This window comes from Uranotaenia lowii, unplaced genomic scaffold (genome assembly GCF_029784155.1).
Source record: "Uranotaenia lowii strain MFRU-FL unplaced genomic scaffold, ASM2978415v1 HiC_scaffold_118, whole genome shotgun sequence".
Classification (NCBI taxonomy): Eukaryota; Metazoa; Arthropoda; class Insecta; order Diptera; family Culicidae; genus Uranotaenia; species Uranotaenia lowii.
The window spans coordinates 60,206-76,989 of record NW_026597166.1 but is presented as its reverse complement, the minus strand read 5'-3'; the positions used below and the strand labels follow the sequence as shown (position 1 = coordinate 76,989).

Sequence of the window (16,784 nt, the reverse complement as noted above, 5' to 3'; positions counted from 1 at the left end):
AAAGTTATTAGCTGTTTAACAGAGGTATATCTTTTCGTATTTTTAAACAATAAATTCAATTGACATCCCTGCAGGGTGCCTGGCGAGGTATTGCGTGACTACTTTTCCTGCAGTACTTCGAGAGGCTAATATTTAATTTTCCCATACAAACTTAAAAGTTCAAATCTACTCATGTAAACGTTACTTAAAAATTCTACAAAAAATCATGGATGAGTTTTGGACCAAGACGAAGCTTTTTAGACCCCAGGGTTTGAGAAATTCATAAATGATCCCAAATCGACTCAGTCTATAATAACAACCTAATTTTAAATTACAAGCAATGTTTTGAAAATTTATCCCTTCGAGCTTGTGTCTTCATCGTATATAGTTTTACGTCGAATTTGATGTTTTAGGTTTGTATATCCAATTTGAAACAAATTAACATCAAAAATTTAATAGTGTGTAGATAAGACAAAACGATTTACAATCTTCGACACAAAGTTGAAACAAGCCAAGATCTCCAATCGCCTAGTCTAGTACATTATGATGCGTTTTTTAGTTGCTGAAGCGCTGTAGGAAGCATTTAGTATAGTTTTTTAACGATTTAAATTGATATTTTTATCAAAATGCGCAACTTTTGGAGCCTATAGTAGGTATTTGGTATTGATACACAAAATTTCACAATAGAAAAAATGTTTGTATGTGTAGGGCACACAAAAGGAAAATAAAACAAATTGTGTTGTTAAATTATTTTATTTATGGCTCCAAAACGAAATTTTTCGAGCAAGTTTTATAAAAATAATCATGGTAGGTTTTTCGAAAACCTACAATTTGTTTTTTGAAAGTACAATTTGAAATCTGTCGAATAGTTGTGATGAATTTTTTTTTATCTTTTTTTAATTTTTTATGAGTAATTTCTAAATTTCTAATTTTCCTTTTGTCTTTATGATTATATGTGTAATTTCTAAATACTGACTAAATTTACCCGAAAATTGCCCGGATTTTTGGTCGTAAATTTTGAGATTAAATGCCCGGATTTTGCCAGGTTTTTGTATAAATTCGCCCGGATTTTCCGGCCCGGACACGTGCTGAAAAAATTCTAGCAACCTTAACCATGCTGTTGCAGCTCTGTGAAAACGTGACGTGACGCCTAGACTGAGTCTATTTGGGGTCTTTTCTGAATTTCTCAAACCTTAGGGTCTTGCTTCGTTTTGGTTCAAATCTCATACTTGATTTTTTTCAGAATTTTTAAATTTAATTACAAGAGTAAATTTGAACTTTTATCTTTGTATGGGAAATTTTAATAAATTGTGTACTGAAAAACCAACATCAATTTTGTTTCTTCTGTGGAATCGATCCAGCTAATGGTGTCCCAATTTTACCTCATACTTCTGTATTTTGGAAAGGATTAGCAAAATTTTAATATTTTTTTTTCTTTTTACTTTGTTATTATAAAAGCTTTTCTTTGCCATAGAAATTATAAATATTCTGCTGTCGTAAATATGTTCAAATCTTCATCTTTCTTCAACATGCAAAGTATTCATTGAAGCTCTACATAGATTTAAAATTTTCTTGGCTCGATATTGCCAACGTATTAAAATTGATGTACAATCAAACCATGGTAGAAGAGTTGGCGATCCAGAAGAAAATCCAATTTCTTAATGACAATAATCAGAAAATGATTTGGAAGAAAAATCCAAGAGTAAGAACTCTTATGGGGTTTAAGCTATTTTCGTTAAACTTATGTTCATTGATCATTCAAATAATCTTTAATGTGATTCTTTCAAACTCTGAAATTTTGAAAATTTGAAGTTTTTGGCCTTTTCTACTCAAAAGGTAGTCGATCACTGGCCTTGTACATTAGAATCTTGTACGTAAACGACATTACCTTCATCCTTAAAAATCTTAAAATACTCATATACGCCGATGACATGAAGCTATATTTAGAAATAAAAAACCAAGAAGATATAAATTTGTTCCAGAAAGAAATAGACATTTTCTACACCTGGTGTAAGAAAAGTTTACTCGAATTAAATGTTAAAAAATGTAACTCAATATCATTTAGCCGAAAACTTTCATCTCCAAATATTGTAATTACACTAGGAAACCAGGATGTAGAAAGATGTAAGAAAGTGAGAGATTTAGGAATTATTCTGGATTCCAAACTTACTTTTATTGACCACTATAACACTATAATACATAAGGCGAATAGCATGTTAGGGTTTATAAAGCGTTTCTTCTATAACTTCAAAGACCCGTATACCATCAAAACTCTATATGTTGCCTATGTGAGGTCCGTTCTGGAATATTGTAGCATTGTGTGGTCTCCTCGCCCAGGTATTCATGAAGAAAGAATAGAATCAGTACAAAAACAATTTCTGTTATATGCTCTTCGTAAGCTAGGTTGGGCATCACACCGTCTTCCATCATATGAGGCTCGCTGCATGTTAATCGACATCCAAACACTAAGAAAACGGCGAGAGTATGCAATGATTTTTTTTGTAAACGATATTGTTTCGCAGAGAGTTGATACAGCAGATCTTCTTTCCAAATTAAATTTTTACGCGCCAACAAGACGACTTCGAAACCGTAATATATTTGCTCTCAATCACCATCGCACAGAATACGCAAAAACTGGACCAGTCAATGCTGTTGATGAACTATTATAATCGACCAGGCGCGGTCCTATGGGGGGGGTGATCGGGGTGATCACCCCCCCCCCCCCCCCCCCCCCAAGCGGCAATAAACCGTTATAAAAACCCACAAAAGTTAGAATTTCTATTAAAAGTTGGAACTTTTCTTAGTAGATGTGCTTTAAAATTTTCAAAATTTTCCACTTCGTAGGGGTGATTTCTACAATAAAGTTAATTTATCACAAAAGGTTCAATACTGAAAAAAGTCGGTCTCCCAAACTCAAGCAGCTGTAACTTGCGATTCACTGGACTAAATTACTTTTTTTAAACTGTCAACTTTTTTTTAAAACTGTCACCAATTTCCCTGATATGCCTAAATTAATTCGAGAAAATCGTAATAAATTTTATATTTGCAACAAATTCAAAGCTTCTAAATTCTTGATTTTGTTTTGAATTTTTATGAAATGACAAAATGGAAAAAGTCACATAGGAGGGTGAATATGGTTATAACACTGAAATACTTGAAATATTTATTCTGCTGTCGTCATACATTTATTTCCTTTAATATGTAGTTTCTTTATTATTTGCTCAAATTTCGAAGGAAACAGTAAAAAAATCATTAAACTATTAACGTACGGAATCGTGTGATTTTAAATTTTCTTTATTTTTAGAAATTTCTACCATGTTTAATGGATTAACAGATCTTGGTCGTTCTAAGAAGTAAAAAAAACCTTTGGCCTTCAAGTGTTAAACTGCTGTTATTGTAAGAAATTTGAATTTTGGGTAAATTATCCATCGGAGTGATCAGTTTTCCAGTAGGCGTTTAACAAACGTATGACTTCAATTGACCGTCTAACTTTCTAATCTTTCTTTTTATCTTTTAGTCACCAATATTTCAATAAACAAATTCAATCGTTATAAACAACAAATGTTGATGCCGTATTAAATTCATTTTTGATGAAGTTTTGAGCAGCGGATTATGGATTTTTTTTTGTATTTCAAAATATTTTTAAATCGATTGAAAATTATCAATCATCAGGAAAAATGATTCTAATAAAACTTTACTTTAAGAATAAAAAGCTAATACATATCTGAAATATAAATATAAATTTGAATTTAAAATTCTGTTTTTTTCGTTTGTCTACAGCCGGTTCATTGAGAATTTGTAAACTTTATAAAGTCATATCAGATGTCTAATGCTAACCTCGTTTTAAAATCTAAAGTAGTGCTATTTTCACTTGCGTTTACACGGCTTTCTCTATGATTTTTAAGAGCCAAAATGGAACAAAAAGTATTTATAAAAGCTGTTTTAATATAAAGGAATTAGTGTTGGCGATAGAGATTCAAATTCATCTCCAGAACCCAAAATCTGCATTCAAAACTATAACACAAGGAAATATAATTCACATTTTACAAGGTGCAAAGAATTTGAAAACTGATTTTGACTTATTTACCTAATAGCACTTAATGCAATTTGTATTTTTTTATCAGTTCTTGTTTCCGGTAAAATTTTTGAAAATACAAGGTTTATTGAAAAAAATTGTGCACTTTTTAGCAAAAGTGTAAAATATCAAAAAGATAAAAAAAAAAGGTTTTGGCTTAATGATCAATTTTCATGGAGACTGTGAGTAATTTACCATGAGAAAAAATTATAGAAGTAAGTATGTTACCCCATTTCGTAAAATACGAAGATTATCTAGACGAAACTTGTATTTTTTTTTGCGGGAACTTTTTGGCATTCTTCCTTCTAATCTGTATCGTTGAATGAATAAAGGATAATGTAAAGATTTTACATTTTTTTTGTACTTCATCGATTATCATTGATCGATTTCACTCTAAACTGCTTAGTTTTAAAATTTCTAAATGCCAGAAAATAAGAAGGGAGAGAAAAATCTGACAAAAAAATCGAGTTTGGGTCGCAAAAATCTTCCAAAATCAGTTTACCTCGGTTTTAATTTTTCCCTTGTGAATTAAAATTATCCCCTTATCATTTCACACAACAAGACAATCTATCATACTAAACAGTCAGAAGATCTTTTAGTGATTTTTAACCAACACTCCTGGATTTCAAGATCCACAGCAATTACACACCGATACTGCTTTCAGCTCATCTAAACAATAATATTGAAATTTTAAGTTAAAATATAGCTAAAGGTTTGATATTCTGAATCTGAAAGCTTGGCTATTTCAATTGTAAATGATTGAGACTCTTTTTTATTATTATTATTCAAAATTATTTAAAAAAAATAAGAATTATGTGTAGATGCATATTATGTACATGAACAATAAAAATGACTTATTACTTTTTTTTATAATTTATTTGTTGTAGTACGACTAAAATTGAAAATTTTGAATGATAACTTTAAATTCAAGAGCAAATGAGTTTCCAGAAGCTTATTCATATTCAGAAACTGATTTCGATAATCGGATATTCTACATAATTTATATTTAAAGTGTTGATTTTATATATTGTGTTTCCAAATTTGATAATAATAAAACTGAATTTCCAAATCACGATTCAGTAAAATACCTTAATAAAGAATTCAATGCTCGTTAGTTATGTTTGTTAATTAGTTTATCGGCTTATTCGGTGAAAAGTAAAATACTTCCGAAAAATTATAAAATATCAGAGCGCAAATATCTGGAAGCTCTGGAAAACATTAAAATAGCTTGAAATTTTTTTTTTCTTCATTTTCATCTCTCAGCAACGTGCGTATTATAAAAAAATATCAATTTTTTTGCAGAGGATATTATAGATTCGCTGGTTGTTTTATAAAAGGATGTGTAGTTGTGTAGAAGGATATTGAAAAGAGTATAAAGAGAAACTTTGATAAAGTTTTCACTATTCATCTCTTGTTTCATCTTTTTTTTAAATACATGTTGTTCAGTGAAATTAATGGGGAAAGGAGGAGCAGTGTGCAGCTTATATGGTAGACTCATTTGCAACTGACCATTCCCCCCCCCACTCCTTTCGATCACTCAAATGATCGTTTTTTCACCAGATATTAACGTTCCTTTATATTGACTGATTTTTGAAAATTGGAAAATCACCTCCCCCAAGAGCCAACTCTAGGACCGCCCCTGTAATCGACACTGTGAAGCCATTGACTTTACAACATCTCGGCATAAACTCAAAGAGTATTTTAAGTCATTGACATTATTGACTCACAAACATAATTATTTTTAAATTTTTGTATAGTTTTAAGCAAAACCAACAATGTATGTGTCTACTAATGATTGACGAAATAAATAAATAAATAAATAAATAAATGTGTTTTAAAGTTGCTTGAGCGCTTGTTTTTGTTTAATAACTTCGGATTCGTAAAGTCAGAACAAGACTAAATTGAGCTTATAATATTTAATATAATACCGTTAAGAATATGTATACTAGACCGCTGTAAAAAATCACTTTTTGCTCCCATGTGTTATTTCGATGCCTTTTGGGTCACCAAGCATCAGTGTAAAATTTGAGATGATTTGGTTGAATCCTGAGTTAGCGCAATGCGTTTCAATTTTGTATGGAAATTTGTATGAAAGAAGAAATTTTGAATTGAATCATCCATGAAATTCCAATAAGCTCGAAATGATGTTGGTTTTTAATTTTTGGTTTGGCCTATTCTTAAGCTTCATTTTTTGCTAACATGACAAGCAGGTAAGCGTTTCATGAAAAAAAATATAACCATTTCAAAATTTAAAAAATCTGAACTCATTGAAAACTATTTAAAAATGGCAGACTTTGCTTGCTAGAGCTTTTTGCAATGGTTATATAAATCAATAAATTCCCTTACTATGCAAAGTTGTTTTTTGAGACTTTTTATTCTCATCCTAGGGTTTCACAGCTTTCAAATTAGCAGTCAAAAATTGTTTTTTAATAACATCGAATATCTTTTATGGGGTACAAGTTAGGTTTGTGCTTTTATGACATGTATTGTACTGCAAGAATCAAGAAATATTTTTCATACAAAGTAATATTTTTAGGACTTCCAGTACATCTCTGGTGATTTTTGGATGAAAATTTTTGTTTTCCCATACAAATTTCCATACAAAATTTAAACTCGTTGCGTTTATTCAGGACTGGATGGATTGCTTCGAAAATTTTTATTGCTATTTCAGGCAGCAAAAACAACCTAAAAAAGTTATGGGAGGTGTAAAAAGTTAGGAATTTCAAATTTCCATTAAAAAGCTTTCAGCAGCGGCCTAATGTATAGATTGTTGGGGTTCTTTGGTTGATGAATGAGAAAATTGACAAATTATGCAAAAAAAAAACCTGTCAAAAAAGTCGTCACGTCCCGCTGGAATTTGTCATATGTGTGTGCATGTTTTTGGCATTCTATTAGATAGTTTTTGAGCTAGAATTTCTTTGTCGAATAAATTAGTAAATATGAACAATGAACAAGTTAAAATCAAATGAACAACTATGTACTTTTGAATTTTAAAGAATAAATTTATTCTACAGGATCTATGTATGAGTCACTTTTCAGTAACAGATAGAAGTTATAACAAAGATAGAACATAGAATAGCGAAGGATTACAAGCAATTCCGTTAGATCGCGTGTGTTTCAGCTATAACCCAGTTTTGGTTGGGCCTAGATTGAAGTTCTTCAAAACCTACCACGAGAACATATGATTCAGCAGCATATCTCGAGACAGTGCGCAAACGCGTACCTTTGCAACTGTAGATACGGCAAGATGAACGAGAAAAAATGAGTCAACTAAAACAGCAACAAAACAAACCAGACGTCAGAATTGCATTCGGTTATCTCGAGGGACAAAAAACAGTGCATAGGCCAATCTGCATAGGTACGACGATAATCCATGTTTGTGAATGAGTAATATCGCTCTCCGATCTAGGCAGTTTTATTTATGCTAGGGTACAGTGGAGTTCTTCATATTTTGAATGGCAAACGGAGAGAAAAATGCAAGTCCATGACAGGACATGAAAAATAAATCAAAATTGGTTATCTATGCATTTTTGGATTGATTGTCGTTTCTCAACAGATATAAAATCAACACCAGGAATGTTCATCAAAAGGTCAGACATAGGAACATTACCCTATAGGTGCATTTTTGAGTAACCACTCATAAAACACCCACACTGTCCACGCAGTCCTCTGATTAGTGATTGAATGCAACATGTCAAATGAAGAGGTTGGAAGGTTTCACAAATATCATTCATACGTTTCAGGCAAAAAAGTCTATTGGGATTGTATTTTTTTTTTCTTAGCAAAGTTTATTGTGTATAAATTAAAAAAAAAAGGAAAACCATCCAACTAAAGGAGCCTTAACAATTCCAACTCCGATCTTTGTGTAATGATTCTACCTCTTGTTTAGCTGGTCCAAAGCACATGGCATTCTACTCTCCGCGTGTGAAGTTATTCTCTCATAATAAACAGCCAGCTAGCGAGCCAGCTGATTGGATTTTGTTTTCCACTATTCTCCCTCTCTCTTACTCAACTCAATGAAGTTTCTCTCCGCTGCGAGAGAAAACGGTAGAATTGTGAATTTGAGTGAGAGAATGAGAACATGAGGGAACAGAGCAATTTGAAACAGAAACCCCGAATAGGATTGTGGTGTGAAAACCGGAGTTTTCATATCGACAGAGTTCAGTTTTTGTACTTGCTTCGAGAACTTTAGATGTGCGTTTTCGTGAGTCTGCGCCGGTTCAGTCCGTTTAATTTCTTTCCCTTATCAATGTTCCCTTCAAGTTTATTAGTTTGAAAGACGAACAGCCTTTTCTTCCGTGTTGATTGTCACAAACAAGCGTGTGTAGTTTAAGAATTTAAGACCGACGTTGACCTTGATATCGGAAACTGGAAGGCCATTTCTGAATTCCAAAGGATCGGTGATGGAAAACGAATGTTTTCTACACAGGCGCAGGATTACGTTATATCCAGCAAACAGTGTCTAGTGGCCGGGAGGTGAATTGTGTGTGTTTTTTTTCTGAATCATCAGCATTTAATCTTCCTAAATGCAATAACTGAAAATAATATGCGATGGTGACTCCTTCTTGAATTGAAAGCGGAGTAGAACGGCTTTGTATTCTATTGTCCATCAATTTTAAAGAAATAAAATTCTGGCAGTAACAAGTGTCTGTGTGTGTAATTTTACCAGGAATATAAAAGTTCAAAACGGTAGAAATTTACATCTCTGTGCACTGCAAAGTATAAAATTGTTGTGCCTGTACATAAGTGGTTGGAATTGTCGCGTCCAACATCCGTACCTCTCGGAAATACATGCCTTGCATTGTGTTGTTCAAATTGAATTGTGCTTCTCCCTATCTGGAAACATTGACCACAGCTGATAACGCTGTACAAAAAACCATCCCTGTGTTGGAAAACTAGAAACAGCGCCCATTCGATTCAAGGAAATTTCTGCTAGACTCTCGCATCCGATAAGCTTTCCGATATAAAGGTGTGAGCTAAAACATAACAAAGTAAGTATCTACTGTTTCCCTTTTCTTCACCGAAAGATGAATCATAAAGTCCCTTGAGACTTGGTTTAAATTTTCTCAGCTCCTTCTAGGAGATTAAACGTCGAAACTAATTTCTGTAAGGACCGTAAGGACAGCTGTAACACTACATTATGTTAAGTCTGTTTTGTACAAGAATCAGCGATCAAATTCCGCATTCGTCAAATTGTTTTTAAACTCCTCTTTCCATGGATTCTTGTAGGTCAACAAAGTTTTCAATGAGGATTTTTCTAGAAAGAAAAATATTTGAAAGGATCTTTGTAATCCACACACTGGGATACAAATCCTTGATCTCGAAATGCTGGGATGATATAGAATATTCGAAGAAATTTATTATTCGCTAAATTGTCTTCAATTAAACAAAACAGAAATACAGACCCCGTTCGTTTTTGGCAACATTCGATTTTGGCAACATTCGATTTTGGCAACATCCGATTTTGGCACATGTGCCAAAATCGAACGGTTTTTAGAAACGACATTACCTTTTAGTTTTCTTTATAACAGGACCAATATAATTAAGACAAACATCAAAAATACGTTTTTACGTTCAGAAATGGTGATGGAATACAACAACAAAATCAAAAGTTTTTTTAAAAAATTATAAAGTACTCAAAATTGACAAAAAGATGAAAAATTCAAAAAGTTAAAAAGCAAATTCAAACAAAAGACTGAAAATGACAAAAAACAACTAAAAAATAATGAAGAACGACAAAAACAGCAAATATGACAAATGAAAACAAATATTATAAACAAAACAAGAAAAGTGTAAAATGCTTCAAAAACTTGATGGAAAAATTAAAAAATGACTACAAATGGTCGAAAATTAACCAAAAATAACGTTTTTGATAATAATAACAGTTATTCTGTAAAAATATTTGAATAAAAAGATGAGAAAAAAAACCGTTCGATTTTGGCAACATTCGATTTTGGCAACACAAAATGTACGGGCGTGTTGCCAAAATCGAACGGGGTCTGTACACATGTATGTACTGGAAAGAATACGATTAAAGTTTAACTAAGCCCGCCTTTAGTAGGAATAAATCACAATATTTGATTGCATAATCACACTGGAAATTAAACCGTGAAATTTGCCAATTTAAATTGTTTATCAAATGTTTTAAGAGAAGTATTTCTCCACAAAAAGGATTCTTAGATATTGATTTTTTTACGTCAGTTTTTTTTATTGCTACACGCTTATTATTAATGATAAATAAAATAATAATTATAATAATGTTCAAAGACAATTTGGCTTAAAGCTGTAGGTGGTATCGTGGTTCATTCATAATTAAATGATGTTCTTATAATCAGAGAGGTGCAAGTGCTTAAAAGTTTCTTTCGAAAAAAAAAAATACTCAGCTAAGATTCTCCGAATTCTTTTCTAATAAGTAGTTGCAAATTTAGTTCATACGAAAAAGCGTGAATTTTTTTTAAGAATCTGAACTTCGTACCACGATATGAAAAATACGAAATCTCGTCTGCTAGCGGTGGAGTTTCATATAATAGTTTCCCAATTCTTTCATTCAAGGAAGCTGAGAGGGGGGTTTTCATACAACTCCCCCATCAATTCAATTTTCAATACAACACTATTTAAACAATTTTCAAGTGATTTTAACTAAAACTTGATATAACAAAATAATTTATGAAAGGGGAGACTTGATCCATTTTTCTTGTTTTCGTCATATCTTTTTAGTAAAAATGATCAACTCACTACATTTCACAGTTTTTGGCAACCTATAATTCCAAATCACCATGGTCCATAAATTTGGACGGGACATCATCCAATTTATGATTTATAAGCTTTCCGTGGTTTGAAATTCTTTTTTTTTATTTTGTTTTTCTAAAGTTAATTGATCTTTTATTCAAGGGCCCTCAACCATTATCAACAATCCAGTAAAATCTATAAATTAAGGGTCCATTAACCGTTTTTGGCTAAATTGGCATCTCTTTTACCCAGGCGTACCAGAATAAAATTTCGGAAAGTAGGACATTTTGCTCAAATACTATGAAAAAGTAGGACGTTTTCAATCTGAGGTAGGGCGAAAAGTAGGACGCTTTTTTGTGATTTTTATTTTAAAAAAAGTTTTTATACAAATTTATAATAAGATAAGATGATGTAACAACAAATTAAGATCAAAAACGTTTTTTTTTTTCACTTTATAATGTAATTCTGTTTTTTAAATTCAATATTTTTTCGCTAGTATTTATGTTTATAAAAAAGGAAGTTATTTTTGTTCTGGAGCAAACTTCTCGGAAGAGCCGATTTTTTCTAGCAACTCTTCATTTTTCAACAAATAGGAATGGAACTCTGAATAAAAACGTTATTTCGAAATGCTGAAGTCAAGTAACAGAAATTTAATTCATCGCTTGTGCTAGGGAAATGTTGTTTATTTTTGAATCCAACATGGAAAACAATGCATTGCTCAGTAGTAGAAAAACTTTGCAAAATGCCTTCAAACATGGCTGTGTTTGATGAAAAGGTTGGAATGTGAAAGGGGATGTAATGCCATTTAACTTAAATGGTTGGCTTCTTATTTGGACTAAACATTAAATCTGCTGTTGAGTTAAGCTGAAAATGCATTTTGCCAATTTTTTGTTTGCATAAGTAATACAAAGGACATACCTTAGTTTTCGCTGTTAGACCAATTCAAGGTTCGTTTTAGAAGAATCTCATCCTGAAAATCCTATCGAGGATTTCTCATCTGCTCATCGCTAATATAAACTAACATATGGCGGATTTGGCTATTTTATTCAGGTCAACTTAAAGATTCTAAATGTTAGTTTTTGAATGTCACAAAAACAGAAGATTGTGGAAGTTTTTTTTGAGGACACACTTCAGAAAGCGAAAATGTAAGTTCAATTTGTTGTGTAAGTTGATTTACAGTTGTTTACAGTTCCAGATTATGATATATGATTAAATTAAAAAAAACATATGTTTTATTAGAAATAAAAAGGAGAAACAATGCATTTAACTACTGAAATTAATTTTTATTTATATTTGAATCTACTATTTCCGACGTTCACGGGGATCAGTATTACGGTAAAAACAGCCATACGAATGCTTGACTAAAAATTCCTGTTGGATTCTCGAAGCTGATGCGATCGCTAAATCAGCCATTTATCCATTTGTGGCAACGTATAATCAGATTGTTGGCTTGATTGTTTTTTCGGGTCAGAACCAAACAATCATATTTATGGTCATGTAGACGCGTAATATAACTGATAAATCAATATATTTTTCTCCGTGAATGAGGATTTTGTGAAAAATGAATCGAAATAATAAAAAACGTAAAGCACTTTAACCGTTCTTATTTTATTTGATCATTTGGGATTTCAATGGGGTCATCATCCCTCTATCTCATTTAACAGTTTATTAGATTTAAATGAAGAGGATTTCAAAAGTACAATTACTGCTCTTTTATAAAAAGGAAACATTTTAATTTTTGTTGAGAAAAAATCAATTTGGTAAGTTATGAGATAATTATTTGTAATATAGTGCTACGCAACGATCAAGCTGGAAGAGAAACATGGCTTTAAGAAACTTGTTGGTAATATAATTAGAAGAATTGGTTATCGCTTTGAAAATATGCCATTTTGAAGATCTAATTATTCTCGAACGATAAATACATTGGAATCAATTTGTTTATTGTATTTTTCATTTTGGAAACATACAAAAATGACGAAAAAAGGTCTTCAAGTCACACTTTGTTAAATTTTTCTAATAAAAATCAATAATTTAAAAAAATTTGTTTAATTTTACAAGCCAACAGCATAGTCGTTTTGCTCCATTTGGCACAAATCAGGCTAAAACACGAAATATCTTTTATTTGGTCCGCAATATAACAGTATTAATAATCACTCGTCTTAGAAATTACATGCTTCGTGTAAATATTCGGATAATCGAGTATGTACACAATGAGAGAAATAAACTCACAAATGAATAAAATTTCTCTCAAATACATTTTTGCGACACATGCAATAGTACAATTGTGCCTTGGCAATATTTTTAATTTAAATTAAGGATTATAATGTTTACCTTGTAATACTCATCACCCGATGAAAGTCATTTAAACATCATTCTTGCTATTAATTTTTTTAAATAAAATCAATAACGCCGCGATTCACATTTTTGAAAATATCTTATTGACCTACACGCATTGCCCTACACGCTTTCATTAATTTTCTTAATTGAAACCTCTGTTGTATTAATTTGTGAGTAAAATAAAATCTCTAAAGGCGTATGTATAAATGTCTTGTTGTGTGGAGTTTGGATTAGAAGTTCTTTGAAATTAGATTTTTCTGGTGATCGAAACAAACACTACCCGATCGTTCGAAGCTCATGGCTTACTTGACGCCATTTTTTTTCATTTCTAAAGGGTATCCCCCATAAAATCGCATCACTTTGCAAACGCTATAGAAAATCTGATATTTTTTTCTGAATTTTGAAACAAGAATGAGGCAAATTTATTTTGGGCATATTTTCAGAAAAATACTTTTCAGACCCGAATAACCTCCAAAGGTTAAAGGTCTGGAATAAATATTATTATTATTCAGAAAAATACACAATTCTTTAAACGTGACGATCGAAATCAACTTGCAATCGTCCTGCAACTGTGAGTTTTATGATAAAACGTGACAGCACAGTTTTGAAAATCAACAGAAAAACATAAGGGGTCCGAGTGATTTTTTTTTATCAGTAGTTATTTATTTATTTTTTGGAATTTTTGAAGATATTTCATCAGAATATTGATAAAATTTTAAAAAAATTACTTTTTCCAGCATTCAATACGTATAACTATGGCATTTGCAAAACTACTGGACCGATTTTCATGACAAATACCATTTTGGAATCCTCTAAAATTTCAGATATATTCGAAATGGTCCAATTATGTTGGTTTTCAACAAAAATTTGATATACTGTAAAAAAATTACTTCTAAAGCCACAGAGAACAGATATACAAGCTAGCCCACGAAACTTGTGTAAAATTTCCAACGATAGATGGAACAATTTTTCTGTTTCTTTTGGCTGGGCCTTTTCGAAAACTGGCCACCTGAAAATTTGATTTGTAACTTTTGAACGGCACAATAGATTGCATTATTTCAAGTCAATTTCTAACGTATTTTTTTAATGTCAGCATTTGAAATTTTTCACACTTTTTGGAAGATTTTTTGTTCGAGCTTGTACGTCTGTTCTCTGTGCTAAAGCTCTCTGCAGCTGGATTTGCATTCTTTGGTCGGCTGAGCTGTAAGGTTCTGCATCATTTCGACTTATTCATTCCACTATTCAAAGGATGCCCTGAAGTGATATGAAGCCAAAAAGTAACTGTTTTATCCAAGAACATAAATTCTTCCAAAACACCGGAATTAACAGGAAGAAATGATGAAAAAGTATGTTTCTGTATAAAAGAAGCTGCTTTCAGATGTTGCGCAATTTTTTTTGGGAATATGTAGTTGGCCCTAATGTATGATTTTACGAATATAGTATTGAACAGGGATTCATGTGGGACGCCCTTCAGTTGGCATATTTTTACGACAACATGAGATTCGCTTGAATATCAAATAAGAGGTATTCTAAACAAATTAATAAAACTAGATTTTTTCGTAAATTCTACGCCATGCGATTCCCTAATAGTACAGGTGGGTTGAGAACGGAAGCAGTAAACCCGAGTGTGGCAAACAAAATTTACTTTCGTTCTGCGATTGTGACATACTGCGGCTGAATTGCGGAAGCACTTTACGTTTCATGCCACCGTCCGCATAACTATGCTAGTTTACTATTGCATTGATTTAGTATTCATGTCGTGAAAAAGCAGAGCAACTCCTTTTGGTGCTGCTGCTAGAGTAGATTTACCATAGTTAGTACTATGTGTATCTGTTGAATGATTCTCGTTAGGGAAGTGTTGAGAGAGGTGTGTTTTTTTCCTATTTCAACTCGGAGCTTATTTCGAATCTTGTTTTCGTTTGTTGGTGGAACACTGGAAATAGTGAACAACAAATTCAGTGGATGCGGAATGTTTGGTGGGCAAATGGAGACTGTCATCGTCTAGACAGGAAGAGTTTTTGTACGAAAATCGATAACAGCAAGTTTTTTTTGTACCTCCTCAACGCCCAGCCCAGGCCCCACGCGAGTTGTTCAGAGCGGGAGATCTATCGAGTAGTTCGCCGGGCCGGATCCACCATCCTCGAGAGGAGAGATACATGTACATGTAGAGAGTGAAAAGTTCTTCAGTTTGTTCACCGGGTACGTGACCTTGTTCGATTCAGATTGTTTTAAACAGAGGAGATGCGCTCAGTTTCCTCCACCATGGTTGTCGAAACCGACTAAACGGATTGCAATGTAATTTAAGTGACCTTTTTCGCAGCTAACTAGTGAGAATCCAAGGTTCAATCACCGGGTTTGCCTTACACATCAGTTTGGTCGTTTGCTTTGAAGTGTGTATCAATCTTGAGTGCTAACAATCACCAGCAAATAGTTTAGCAAACATACCATCGTTGATGTTTGTTAGCATTATGGTGATGAATCACATACATACCTTCTACACCGGACCGCACCGGAAGAGTGATGTCACATAAACCAACCAGTTTTTCCTTTTAAAGTAATCATTAAAATTTCCGAGTTTATTCTACCGTGATTGAGAAATGGAGAGCTGCAAAAGTAACCGTACCGATTCACAACACAAAGTACAAAGGTGACTTTTTAACTTTTTTTAATGTTTAGAATGCCGGTTTTAGAATAATATACCTTATGTAGAGCTCAATTTACAAGTTATTGAACAAAGGCAGATATCAGCTCTGCAAATGGCAAATACATTGATTACGATAATCTGGTAAATTTAAAAAAAAAAATTAATTTTTTTTTTAACTCAGTAGCAATCAGTTCATTTTTTTGTCTTTATTAGTGACACTTAATAAGTTAACTTAATTGCATATTTTACGGGCATGATAAAAAAATCCACTTTATGGTTTAGTTGATAAAAACGATAAAAACAAATAACCATTAGTTAAAATAACCTTTATTTGCCTTGTTCATTTATTGACCACGCTTTGCAGACTTGCTTGAAAGGTTTCGGTGATATTTCAGGGGGAAAGGTCTAGCCAGACAAGTAAAATTTCTCTATTTTATTCTAAAAATAGTTTTTGTTTACCTTTACGTTTAATACATCCGCAAACTCCCAATAGAATTCATTTTAGAGCAAGAGATGGCCACACGATTGGTTTGGGCCACGTAGATCAAATAAGACCTGCTGGTTTGGGATTTTTCTAAAAATGTATTTGTCCTTCTGTCCCGTTTTTAGCATGGATTATTCCCGGTTCTTGCTAAAAATGTTGATTTTATCATCAAAGATTACATTACCGTTAATTCACATAAAAAAATTCGCCCCTGCTTTGTTTAGACACCTCATCACCATTTTGACCATGAACTTGATCTTGAAAATACCAGCTTTCCAATGAACTCATTGGAACTTTGAAAAATTTTGATAAACTGAAAATATCAGTATTTTACTTAAGATTAAAACAAGAGATGTACGGTCGAATTCCGAATATTGATCAATTCAACTATTCGGCCAAACGTCGAGATTTCTCTTATTTTGAAAATGTCATCAATAACTGAAAGAACATCAGATGACTTGTCGTTTCTAGGGCGTTAATCACCAAAAAGATTGGATTCCTGTGTAATATGGGACAAAATATGCCGAAACAGTTGC

At 32.4% G+C, this 16,784-nt stretch overlaps 1 protein-coding gene across 1 annotated transcript in view; it reads left to right on the top strand.

The window, feature by feature from the left end:
- Positions 1-8,213: 8,213 nt before the first annotated feature.
- Positions 8,214-16,784, top strand: part of LOC129759176 (GAS2-like protein pickled eggs) — a gene marked incomplete at its 3' end in the record, with an annotated part of 68,738 nt that continues 60,167 nt past the window's right edge. The window contains exon 1 of the mRNA XM_055756584.1: positions 8,214-9,045. The remainder of the gene's footprint in view (positions 9,046-16,784) is intronic.